Source organism: Lonchura striata, chromosome 5, assembly GCF_046129695.1.
Source record: "Lonchura striata isolate bLonStr1 chromosome 5, bLonStr1.mat, whole genome shotgun sequence".
Classification (NCBI taxonomy): Eukaryota; Metazoa; Chordata; class Aves; order Passeriformes; family Estrildidae; genus Lonchura; species Lonchura striata.
The window spans coordinates 6,771,363-6,783,574 of record NC_134607.1 but is presented as its reverse complement, the minus strand read 5'-3'; positions in this window follow the sequence as shown (position 1 = coordinate 6,783,574).

The window sequence follows — 12,212 nt, the reverse complement described above, 5'->3', positions numbered from 1 at the left end:
TGCTGATGTCAGTTTGTAGGGCTCCCTTGGGTCTATCTGCGCAGCAGAAATTTTAGGAGCGGACAATTTTGGACTGGGATCCATCCTTCGATATAAGGATTCTTTGCAGTCAGGTCCCAGCCCTGTTCTTGGGGCTCCTGGGCACATTCTTTGGCCATTTTCCCTGGGAAAGAAAACTCACCAGTCCAGGTTCCTGATGTCACTTTGTAGGGCTCCCTTGGGTTTATCAGGGCTGCACAAATATGAGATGGGGACAACTTCGGTCTGCGATCCATCCTTCGATATAAGGAGTTTTTGCAGTCAGGTGCAAGCCCAGTGCCAGGGGCCCCTGGGCACGTCCTTTGGCCATTTTCCCTTGGAAAGAAAATTCACCAGTCCAGGTTCCTGATGACAGTTTGTAGGGCTGCCTTGGGTCTATCTAGGCAGCACAATTTTGAGGTGGGGACAACTTTCGTCTGGGGTCCATCCTTCGATATATGGATTTTTTGCAGTCAGGCCCCAGCCCATTGCCAGGGGCCCCTGGGCACATCGTTTGGCCATTTTCCCTTGGAAAGAAAACTCACCAGTCCAGGTTGCTGATGTCAGTTTGTAGGGCTCCCTTGGGTCTATCAGGGCAGCACAAGTTTGAGATGGGGACAACTTTGGTCTGTGATCCATCCTTCGATAGAGGGATTCTTTACAGTCAGGACCGAGACCAGTGCCAGGGGCCCCTGGGCACATCGTTTGGCCATTTTCCCTGCGAAAGAAAACTCACCAGTCCAGGTTGCTGATGTCAGTTTGTAGGGCTCCCTTGGGTCTATCAGGGCGGCACAACTTTGAGGAGGGGACAACTTCGGCCTTTGATCCGTTCTTTGATATAAGGATTCATTGCAGTCAGGCCCCAGCCCAGGGCCCGGGGCCCCTGGGCACAACCTTTGGCCATTTTCCCTGGAAAAGAAAATTCACCAGTCCAGGTTGCTGATGTCAGTTTGTAGGGCTCCCTTGGGTCTATCAGGGCAGCACAATTTTGAGGTGGGGACAACTTTCGTCTGGGGTCCATCCTTCGATATATGGATTTCTTTCACTCAGGCTCCAGCCCAGTGCCAGGGGCCCCTGGGCACATCCTTTGGCCATTTTCCCTGGGAAAGAAAATTCACCAGTCCAGGTTGCTGATGTCAGTTTGTAGGGCTCCCTTGGGTCTATCAGGGCAGCACAACTTTGAGGAGCGGACAATTTTGGTCTGGGATCCATCCTTCGATATAAGGATTCTTTGTAGTCAGGTCCCAGCCCTGTTCTTGGGGCTCCTGGGCACATTCTTTGGCCATTTTCCCTGGGAAAGAAAACTCACCAGTCCAGGTTCCTGATGTCACTTTGTAGGGCTCCCTTGGGTTTATCAGGGCTGCACAAGTATGAGATGGGGACAACTTCGGTCTGCGATCCATCCTTCGATATAAGGAGTTTTTGCAGTCAGGTGCAAGCCCAGTGCCAGGGGCCCCTGGGCACATCCTTTGGCCATTTTCCCTTGGAAAGAAAATTCACCAGTCCAGGTTGCTGATGACAGTTTGTAGGGCTGCCTTGGGTCTATCTGGGCAGCACAATTTTGAGGTGGGGACAACTTTCGTCTGGGGTCCATCCTTCGATATATGGATTTTTTGCAGTCAGGCCCCAGCCCAGTGCCAGGGGCCCCTGGGCACATCGTTTGGCCATTTTCCCTTGGAAAGAAAACTCACCAGTCCAAGTTGCTGATGTCAGTTTGTAGGGCTCCCTTGGGTCTATCAGGGCAGCACAATTTTGAGGTGGGGACAATTTTCGTCTGGGGTCCATCCTTCGATATATGGATTTCTTTCACTCAGGCTCCAGCCCAGTGCCAGGGGCCCCTGGGCACATCCTTTGGCCATTTTCCCTGGGAAAGAAAATTCACCAGTCCAGGTTGCTGATGTCAGTTTGTAGGGCTCCCTTGGGTCTATCAGGGCAGCACAACTTTGAGGAGGGGACAACTTCGGTCTGTGATCCATTGTTCGACATAAGGATTCTTTGCAGTCAGGGCCCAGCCCAGGGCCAGGGGCCCCTGGGCACATCCTTTGGCCATTTTCCCTGGAAAAGAAAACTCACCAGTCCAGGTTGCTGATGTCAGTTTGTAGGGCTCCCTTGGGTCTATCTGCGCAGCAGAAATTTGAGGAGCGGACAATTTTGGTCTGGGATCCATCCTTCGATATAAGAATTCTTTGCAGTCAGGTCCCAGCCCTGTTCTTGGGCCTCCTGGGCACATTCTTTGGCCATTTTCCCTGGGAAAGAAAATTCACCAGTCCAGGTTACTGATGTCAGTTTGTACGGCTCTCTTGGGTCTATCTGGGAATCAGAAATTTGAGGAGGGGACAACTTTGGTCTGCAAACCATCCTTCGATATATGGATTCTTTGCAGTCAGGCCCCAGCCCAGTGCCAGGGGCCCCTGGACACATCCTTTGGCCATTTTCCCTGGAAAAGAAAATTCACCAGTCCAGGTTGCTGATGTCAGTTTGTAGGGCTCCCTTGGGTCTATCTGGGCAGCAGAAATTTCAGGAGCGGACAATTTTGGTCTGGGATCCATCCTTCGATATAAGGATTCTTTGTAGTCAGGTCCCAGCCCTGTTCTTGGGGCTCCTGGGCACATTCTTTGGCCATTTTCCCTGGGAAAGAAAACTCACCAGTCCAGGTTCCTGATGTCACTTTGTAGGGCTCCCTTGGGTTTATCAGGGCTGCACAAGTATGAGATGGGGACAACTTCGGTCTGCGATCCATCCTTCGATATAAGGAGTTTTTGCAGTCAGGTGCAAGCTCAGTGCCAGGGGCCCCTGGGCACATCCTTTGGCCATTTTCCCTGGAAAAGAAAATTCACCAGTCCAGGTTGCTGATGACAGTTTGTAGGGCTGCCTTGGGTCTATCTGGGCAGCACAATTTTGAGGTGGGGACAACTTTCGTCTGGGGTCCATCCTTCGATATATGGATTCTTTGCAGTCAGGCCCCAGCCCAGTGCCAGGGGCCCCTGGGCACATCCTTTGGCCATTTTCCCTGGGAAAAAAAACTCACCAGTCCAGGTTGCTGATGTCAGTTTGTAGGGCTCCCTTGGGTCTCTCAGGGCAGCACAACTTTGAGGAGGGGACAACTTTGGTTGGGGGTCCAAACTTCGATATGAGGATTCTTTGCATTCAGGTCCGAGCCTAGGGCCAGGGGCCCTTGGGCACATCCTTTGGCCATTTTCCCTGGGAAAGAAAATTCACCAGTCCAGGTTGCTGATGTCAGTTTGTAGGGCTCCCTTGGGTCTATCAGGGCAGCACAACTTTGAGGAGGGGACAACTTCGGTCTGTGATCCATTTTTCGACATAAGGATTCTTTGCAGTCAGGGCCCAGCCCAGGGCCAGGGGCCCCTGGGCACATCCTTTGGCCATTTTCCCTTGGAAAGAAAACTCACCAGTCCAGGTTGCTGATGTCAGTTTGTAGGGCTCCCTTGGGTCTCTCAGGGCAGCACAACTTTGAGGAGGGGACAACTTCAGTCTGGGGTCCATCCTTCGATATAAGGATTATTAGCATTCAGGTCCGAGCCCAGTGCCAGGGGCCCCTGGGCACATCCTTTGGCCATTTTCCCTGGGAAAGAAAACTCACCAGTCCAAGTTGCTGATGTCAGTTTGTAGGGCTCCCTTGGGTCTATCTGAACAGCACAACTTTGGGGAGGGTACAAATTCGGTTGGGGGTCCAAACTTCTATATAAGGATTCATTGCAGTCAGGTCCCAGCCCTGTGCTTGGGGCCCCTGGCACATCCTTTGGCCATTTTCCCTGGGAAAGAAAACTCACCAGTCCAGGTTCCTGATGTCAGTTTGTAGGGCTCCCTTGGGTCTATCTGGGAATCAGAAATTTGAGGAGGGGACAACTTTGGTCTGCACACCATCCTTCGATACAGGGATTCTTTGCAGTCAGGCCCCAGCCCAGTGCCAGGGGCCCCTGGGCACATCCTTTGGCCATTTTCCCTGGGAAAGAAAACTCACCAGTCCAGGTTCCTGATTTCAGTTTGTAGGGCTCCCTTGGGTCTATCAGGGCAGCACAAGTATGAGATGGGGACAACTTCGGTCTGCGATCCATCCTTCGATATAAGGATTTTTTGCATTCAGGCCCCAGCCGAGGGCCAGGGGCCCCTGGGCACATCCTTTGGCCATTTTCCCTGGGAAAGAAAATTCACCCGTCCAGGTTCCTGATGTCAGTTTGTAGGGCTCCCTTGGGTCTCTCAGGGCAGCACAACTTTGAGGAGGGGACAACTTCGGTCTGGGTTCCATCCTTCGATATAAGGATTCTTTGCAGTCAGGTCCGAGCCCAGTGCCAGGGGCCCCTGGGCACATCCTTTGGCCATTTTCCCTGGGAAAGAAAACTCAGCAGTCCAAGTTGCTGATGTCAGTTTGTAGGGCTCCCTTGGGTCTATCTGAACAGCACAACTTTGGGGAGGGTACAAATTCGGTTGGGGGTCCAAACTTCTATATAAGGATTCATTGCAGTCAGGTCCCAGCCCTGTGCTTGGGGCCCCTGGCACATCCTTTGGCCATTTTCCCTGGGAAAGAAAACTCACCAGTCCAGGTTCCTGATGTCAGTTTGTAGGGCTCCCTTGGGTCTATCTGGGAATCAGAAATTTGAGGAGGGGACAACTTTGGTCTGCAAACTAATCTTCTATATATGGATTATTTGAATTCAGGCCCCAGCCCAGTGCCAGGGGCTCCTGGGCACATCCTTTGGCCATTTTCCCTGGGAAAGAAAATTCACCAGTCCAGGTTGCTGATGTCAGTTTGTAGGGCTCCCTTGGGTCTCTCAGGGCAGCACAACTTCGTGGAGGGGACAACTTCGGTCTGGGTTCCATCCTTCGATATAAGGATTTTTTGCAGTCAGGCCCCAGCCCAGTGCCAGGGGCCCCTGGGCACATCCTTTGGCCATTTTCCCTGTGAAAGAAAACTCACCAGTCCAGGTTGCTGATGTCAGTTTGTAGGGCTCCCTTGGGTCTATCAGGGCAGCACAACTTTGAGGAGGGGACAATTTTGGTCTGGGTTCCATCCTTCGATATAAGGATTTTTTGCATTCAGGTCCGAGCCCAGTGCCAGGGGCCCCTGGGCACATGCTTTGGCCATTTTCCCTGGGAAAGAAAACTCACCAGTCCAGGTTGCTGATGTCAGTTTGTAGGGCTCCCCTGGGTCTATCAGGGCAGCACAAGTTTGAGATGGGGACAACTTTGGTCTGTGATCCATCCTTCGATAGAGGGATTCTTTACAGTCAGGACCGAGACCAGTGCCAGGGGCCCCTGGGCACATCGTTTGGCCATTTTCCCTGGGAAAGAAAACTCACCAGTCCAGGTTGCTGATGTCAGTTTGTAGGGCTCCCTTGGGTCTATCAGGGCGGCACAACTTTGAGGAGGGGACAACTTCGGACTTTGATCCGTTCTTTGATATAAGGATTCATTGCAGTCAAGCCCCAGCCCAGGGCCCGGGGCCCCTGGGCACAACCTTTGGCCATTTTCCCTGGAAAAGAAAATTCACCAGTCCAGGTTGCTGATGTCAGTTTGTAGGGCTCCCTTGGGTCTATCTGCGCAGCAGAAATTTTAGGAGCGGACAATTTTGGACTGGGATCCATCCTTCGATATAAGGATTCTTTGCAGTCAGGTCCCAGCCCTGTTCTTGGGGCTCCTGGGCACATTCTTTGGCCATTTTCCCTGGGAAAGAAAACTCACCAGTCCAGGTTCCTGATGTCACTTTGTAGGGCTCCCTTGGGTTTATCAGGGCTGCACAAATATGAGATGGGGACAACTTCGGTCTGCGATCCATCCTTCGATATAAGGAGTTTTTGCAGTCAGGTGCAAGCCCAGTGCCAGGGGCCCCTGGGCACGTCCTTTGGCCATTTTCCCTTGGAAAGAAAATTCACCAGTCCAGGTTCCTGATGACAGTTTGTAGGGCTGCCTTGGGTCTATCTAGGCAGCACAATTTTGAGGTGGGGACAACTTTCGTCTGGGGTCCATCCTTCGATATATGGATTTTTTGCAGTCAGGCCCCAGCCCATTGCCAGGGGCCCCTGGGCACATCGTTTGGCCATTTTCCCTTGGAAAGAAAACTCACCAGTCCAGGTTGCTGATGTCAGTTTGTAGGGCTCCCCTGGGTCTATCAGGGCAGCACAAGTTTGAGATGGGGACAACTTTGGTCTGTGATCCATCCTTCGATAGAGGGATTCTTTACAGTCAGGACCGAGACCAGTGCCAGGGGCCCCTGGGCACATCGTTTGGCCATTTTCCCTGCGAAAGAAAACTCACCAGTCCAGGTTGCTGATGTCAGTTTGTAGGGCTCCCTTGGGTCTATCAGGGCGGCACAACTTTGAGGAGGGGACAACTTCGGCCTTTGATCCGTTCTTTGATATAAGGATTCATTGCAGTCAGGCCCCAGCCCAGGGCCCGGGGCCCCTGGGCACAACCTTTGGCCATTTTCCCTGGAAAAGAAAATTCACCAGTCCAGGTTGCTGATGTCAGTTTGTAGGGCTCCCTTGGGTCTATCTGCGCAGCAGAAATTTTAGGAGCGGACAATTTTGGTCTGGGATCCATCCTTCGATATAAGGATTCTTTGCAGTCAGGTCCCAACCCTGTTCTTGGGGCTCCTGGGCACATTCTTTGGCCATTTTCCCTGGGAAAGAAAACTCACCAGTCCAGGTTCCTGATGTCACTTTGTAGGGCTCCCTTGGTTTTATCAGGGCTGCACAAGTATGAGATGGGGACAACTTCGGTCTGCGATCCATCCTTCGATATAAGGAGTTTTTGGAGTCAGGTGCAAGCCCAGTGCCAGGGGCCACTGGGCACATCCTTTGGTCATTTTCCCTTGGAAAGAAAACTCACCAGTCCAGGTTGCTGATGTCAGTTTGTAGGGCTCCCTTGGGTCTATCAGGGCAGCACAATTTTGAGGTGGGGACAATTTTCGTCTGGGGTCCATCCTTCGATATATGGATTTCTTTCACTCAGGCTCCAGCCCAGTGCCAGGGGCCCCTGGGCACATCCTTTGGCCATTTTCCCTGGGAAAGAAAATTCACCAGTCCAGGTTGCTGATGTCAGTTTGTAGGGCTCCCTTGGGTCTATCAGGGCAGCACAACTTTGAGGAGCGGACAATTTTGGTCTGGGATCCATCCTTCGATATAACGATTCTTTGTAGTCAGGTCCCAGCCCTGTTCTTGGGGCTCCTGGGCACATTCTTTGGCCATTTTCCCTGGGAAAGAAAACTCACCAGTCCAGGTTCCTGATGTCACTTTGTAGGGCTCCCTTGGGTTTATCAGGGCTGCACAAGTATGAGATGGGGACAACTTCGGTCTGCGATCCATCCTTCGATATAAGGAGTTTTTGCAGTCAGGTGCAAGCCCAGTGCCAGGGGCCCCTGGGCACATCCTTTGGCCATTTTCCCTTGGAAAGAAAATTCACCAGTCCAGGTTGCTGATGACAGTTTGTAGGGCTGCCTTGGGTCTATCTGGGCAGCACAATTTTGAGGTGGGGACAACTTTCGTCTGGGGTCCATCCTTCGATATATGGATTTTTTGCAGTCAGGCCCCAGCCCAGTGCCAGGGGTCCCTGGGCACATCGTTTGGCCATTTTCCCTTGGAAAGAAAACTCACCAGTCCAAGTTGCTGATGTCAGTTTGTAGGGCTCCCTTGGGTCTATCAGGGCAGCACAATTTTGAGGTGGGGACAATTTTCGTCTGGGGTCCATCCTTCGATATATGGATTTCTTTCACTCAGGCTCCAGCCCAGTGCCAGGGGCCCCTGGGCACATCCTTTGGCCATTTTCCCTGGGAAAGAAAATTCACCAGTCCAGGTTGCTGATGTCAGTTTGTAGGGCTCCCTTGGGTCTATCAGGGCAGCACAACTTTGAGGAGCGGACAATTTTGGTCTGGGATCCATCCTTCGATATAAGGATTCTTTGCAGTCAGGCCCCAGCCCTGTTCTTGGGGCTCCTGGGCACATTCTTTGGCCATTTTCCCTGGGAAAGAAAACTCACCAGTCCAGGTTGCTGATGTCAGTTTGTAGGGCTCCCTTGGGTCTATCTGCGCAGCAGAAATTTCAGGAGCGGACAATTTTGGTCTGGGATCCATCCTTCGATATAAGAATTCTTTGCAGTCAGGTCCCAGCCCTGTTCTTGGGGCTCCTGGGCACATTCTTTGGCCATTTTCCCTGGGAAAGAAAATTCACCAGTCCAGGTTACTGATGTCAGTTTGTACGGCTCTCTTGGGTCTATCTGGGAATCAGAAATTTGAGGAGGGGACAACTTTGTTCTGCAAACCGTCCTTCGATATATGGATTCTTTGCAGTCAGGCCCCAGCCCAGTGCCAGGGGCCCCTGGACACATCCTTTGGCCATTTTCCCTGGAAAAGAAAATTCACCAGTCCAGGTTGCTGATGTCAGTTTGTAGGGCTCCCTTGGGTCTATCTGGGCAGCAGAAATTTCAGGAGCGGACAATTTTGGTCTGGGATCCATCCTTCGATATAAGGATTCTTTGCAGTCAGGTCCCAGCCCTGTTCTTGGGGCTCCTGGGCACATTCTTTGGCCATTTTCCCTGGGAAAGAAAACTCACCAGTCCAGGTTCCTGATGTCACTTTGTAGGGCTCCCTTGGGTTTATCAGGGCTGCACAAGTATGAGATGGGGACAACTTCGGTCTGCGATCCATCCTTCGATATAAGGAGTTTTTGCAGTCAGGTGCAAGCTCAGTGCCAGGGGCCCCTGGGCACATCCTTTGGCCATTTTCCCTGGAAAAGAAAATTCACCAGTCCAGGTTGCTGATGACAGTTTGTAGGGCTGCCTTGGGTCTATCTGGGCAGCACAATTTTGAGGTGGGGACAAGTTTCGTCTGGGGTCCATCCTTGGATATATGGATTTTTTGCAGTCAGGCCCCAGCCCAGTGCCAGGGGCCCCTGGGCACATCCTTTGGCCATTTTCCCTGGGAAAGAAAATTCACCAGTCCAGGTTGCTGATGTCAGTTTGTAGGGCTCCCTTGGGTCTATCAGGGCAGCACAACTTTGAGGAGGGGACAACTTCGGTCTGTGATCCATTTTTCGACATAAGGATTCTTTGCAGTCAGGGCCCAGCCCAGGGCCAGGGGCCCCTGGGCACATCCTTTGGCCATTTTCCCTGGGAAAGAAAACTCACCAGTCCAGGTTGCTGATGTCAGTTTGTAGGGCTCCCTTGGGTCTCTCAGGGCAGCACAACTTTGAGGAGGGGACAACTTCAGTCTGGGGTCCATCCTTCGATATAAGGATTATTAGCATTCAGGTCCGAGCCCAGTGCCAGGGGCCCCTGGGCACATCCTTTGGCCATTTTCCCTGGGAAAGAAAACTCACCAGTCCAAGTTGCTGATGTCAGTTTGTAGGGCTCCCTTGGGTCTATCTGAACAGCACAACTTTGGGGAGGGTACAAATTCGGTTGGGGGTCCAAACTTCTATATAAGGATTCATTGCAGTCAGGTCCCAGCCCTGTGCTTGGGGCCCCTGGCACATCCTTTGGCCATTTTCCCTGGGAAAGAAAACTCACCAGTCCAGGTTCCTGATGTCAGTTTGTAGGGCTCCCTTGGGTCTATCTGGGAATCAGAAATTTGAGGAGGGGACAACTTTGGTCTGCACACCATCCTTCGATACAGGGATTCTTTGCAGTCAGGCCCCAGCCCAGTGCCAGGGGCCCCTGGGCACATCCTTTGGCCATTTTCCCTGGGAAAGAAAACTCACCAGTCCAGGTTCCTGATTTCAGTTTGTAGGGCTCCCTTGGGTCTATCAGGGCAGCACAAGTATGAGATGGGGACAACTTCGGTCTGGGTTTCATCCTTCGATATAAGGATTCTTTGCAGTCAGGTCCAAGCCCAGGGCCAGATGCCCCTGGGCACATCCTTTGGCCATTTTCCCTGGGAAAGAAAACTCACCAGTCCAGGTTCCTGATGTCAGTTTGTAGGGCTCCCTTGGGTCTATCTGGGAATCAGAAATTTGAGGACGGGACAACTTTGGTCTGCAAACTAATCTTCTATATATGGATTATTTGAATTCAGGCCCCAGCCCAGTGCCAGGGGCTCCTGGGAACATCCTTTGGCCATTTTCCCTGGGAAAGAAAATTCACCAGTCCAGGTTGCTGATGTCAGTTTGTAGGGCTCCCTTGGGTCTCTCAGGGCAGCAGAAATTTTAGGAGCGGACAATTTTGGTCTGGGATCCATCCTTCGATATAAGGATTCTTTGCAGTCAGGTCCCAGCCCTGTTCTTGGGGCCCCCGGGCACATTCTTTGGCCATTTTCCCTGGGAAAGAAAACTCACCAGTCCAGGTTCCTGATGTCACTTTGTAGGGCTCCCTTGGGTTTATCAGGGCTGCACAAGTATGAGATGGGGACAACTTCGGTCTGCGATCCATCCTTCGATATAAGGAGTTTTTGCAGTCAGGTGCAAGCCCAGTGCCAGGGGCCCCTGGGCACATCCTTTGGCCATTTTCCCTTGGAAAGAAAATTCACCAGTCCAGGTTGCTGATGACAGTTTGTAGGGCTGCCTTGGGTCTATCTGGGCAGCACAATTTTGAGGTGGGGACAACTTTCGTCTGGGGTCCATCCTTCGATATATGGATTTTTTGCAGTCAGGCCCCAGCCCAGTGCCAGGGGCCCCTGGGCACATCCTTTGGCCATTTTCCCTTGGAAAGAAAACTCACCAGTCCAGGTTGCTGATGTCAGTTTGTAGGGCTCCCCTGGGTTTATCAGGGCAGCACAAGTTTGAGATGGGGACAACTTTGGTCTGTGATCCATCCTTCGATAGAGGGATTCTTTACAGTCAGGACCGAGACCAGTGCCAGGGGCCCCTGGGCACATCGTTTGGCCATTTTCCCTGGGAAAGAAAACTCACCAGTCCAGGTTGCTGATGTCAGTTTGTAGGGCTCCCTTGGGTCTATCAGGGCGGCACAACTTTGAGGAGGGGACAACTTCGGCCTTTGATCCGTTCTTTGATATAAGGATTCATTGCAGTCAGGCCCCAGCCCAGGGCCCGGGGCCCCTGGGCACAACCTTTGGCCATTTTCCCTGGAAAAGAAAATTCACCAGTCCAGGTTGCTGATGTCAGTTTGTAGGGCTCCCTTGGGTCTATCTGCGCAGCAGAAATTTTAGGAGCGGACAATTTTGGTCTGGGATCCATCCTTCGATATAAGGATTCTTTGCAGTCAGGTCCCAGCCCTGTTCTTGGGGCTCCTGGGCACATTCTTTGGCCATTTTCCCTGGGAAAGAAAACTCACCAGTCCAGGTTCCTGATGTCACTTTGTAGGGCTCCCTTGGGTTTATCAGGGCTGCACAAATATGAGATGGGGACAACTTCGGTCTGCGATCCATCCTTCGATATAAGGAGTTTTTGCAGTCAGGTGCAAGCCCAGTGCCAGGGGCCCCTGGGCACATCCTTTGGCCATTTTCCCTTGGAAAGAAAATTCACCAGTCCAGGTTGCTGATGACAGTTTGTAGGGCTGCCTTGGGTCTATCTGGGCAGCACAATTTTGAGGTGGGGACAACTTTCGTCTGGGGTCCATCCTTCGATATATGGATTTTTTGCAGTCAGGCCCCAGCCCAGTGCCAGGGGCCCCTGGGCACATCCTTTGGCCATTTTCCCTTGGAAAGAAAACTCACCAGTCCAGGTTGCTGATGTCAGTTTGTAGGGCTCCCTTGGGTCTATCAGGGCAGCACAAGTTTGAGGTGGGGACAATTTTCGTCTGGGGTCCATCCTTCGATATATGGATTTCTTTCACTCAGGCTCCAGCCCAGTGCCAGGGGCCCCTGGGCAAATCCTTTGGCCATTTTCCCTGGGAAAGAAAACTCACCAGTCCAGGTTCCTGATTTCAGTTTGTAGGGCTCCCTTGGGTCTATCAGGGCAGCACAAGTATGAGATGGGGACAACTTCGGTCTGCGATCCATCCTTCGATATAAGGATTTTTTGCATTCAGGCCCCAGCCGAGGGTCAGGGGCCCCTGGGCACATCCTTTGGCCATTTTCCCTGGGAAAGAAAATTCACCAGTCCAGGTTCCTGATGTCAGTTTGTAGGGCTCCCTTGGGTCTATCAGGGCAGCACAACTTTGAGGAGGGGACAACTTCGTTCTGGGTTCCATCCTTCGATATAAGGATTCTTTGCAGTCAGGTCCGAGCCCAGTGCCAGGGCCCCCTGGGCACATCCTTTGGCCATTTTCCCTGGGAAAGAAAACTCACC